We start from the raw sequence: 1,237 nt of genomic DNA on the forward strand, positions 1-1,237 counted from the left end.
GTCGCTCCCCTCGTTTGGAAGGGCATATCTGCTCCTCAAGCTTCCCTTGGAAGGGTGCACCTCCTCCTCACACCCCTCTGGGGGGGATACCTCCTCCTCACATCCCTTTGGGAAGGGGTGTACCTCCTCCTCACACTCCTCTGGGGGGCTGTACCTCTTTCTCACATCCCTTTGGGAAGGGGTATACCGCCTCCCCACATCCCTTTTAGGGGGGTACACCTCCTCCTCACATCCCTTTTGGGGGGGCACACCTCCTCCTCACACCCCTCTGGAGGGGATACCTCCTCCTCACATCCCTTTTAGGGGGGCACACCTCGCCACATCCCTTTAGATGGGGTATACCACTTCCTCACATCCTTTTTGGGGAGGCAGACCTCCTCCTCCTCACATCCCTGTGGGGGGGGGCACCTCTCACACCCCCTCTGGGGTGGGCATATCTTCTCCCCAGTTCCATATGCAGGGACATGTCTTCCCCACACCCCCTTTGTGAGGGGCATACCTTCTCCCCAAGACACCCTTAGAGGGACACACCTCCTCCTCACACACACCCCCTTGGAGGGGCACATCTCCTGCTCATGTCCTTTTGGGGGGGCACATCTTCCCCCACCCCTTGGGTGGGCATATCTCCTCCCCTGCCCTAGCTGGGGGGATGTCTCCCTACACCCACTTTGGGAGGAGAGGTCACATCTCACACCCCCTTTAGAGGGACACCTCCTCCCCACAGCCCTTTGGGGGTGCACACCTGTCCCCCATCCATTTGGGGGGCACAGCTTCTCCTCTTCACATCCCATTTAGGGGGATGCATCTCCCCACTCCCATTTGAGGGGGGGCACATCATCTCACACCCCATTTGGAGGGAGCACATCTTCTCACAGCCCTTTGGAAAGGGGAGCACGTCTCCTCTTCACACCTTCTTGGGGGGCAACACACCTCCTCCTCCTCCTCCTCACACCCCATTTAAGGGGGCACACCTCCTCCTCACAGCCTCTTTTGGGGGCACACCTCCTCACACCCCCTTCTGGGGGAGTACATCTCCTCACCTCCCCCTGGTGTGGGGGACACATCTCCCCCTCCTACCTCATCTGGGGGGGACATACCTCCTCCACAGACCCCCTTTGGGGGAACACATCTCCCCACACTCTTTTTGGGGGTCACACCTTCTGCCCACACCCTTATGGGGGGTCTCAGCCCTCGCCCCTCCATGGGCAGCCGCTGCAGCCTCGCCCACGGCGGGGGG

This window comes from Acanthisitta chloris, unplaced genomic scaffold (genome assembly GCF_000695815.1).
Source record: "Acanthisitta chloris isolate BGI_N310 unplaced genomic scaffold, ASM69581v1 scaffold16728, whole genome shotgun sequence".
Taxonomy (NCBI): Eukaryota; Metazoa; Chordata; class Aves; order Passeriformes; family Acanthisittidae; genus Acanthisitta; species Acanthisitta chloris.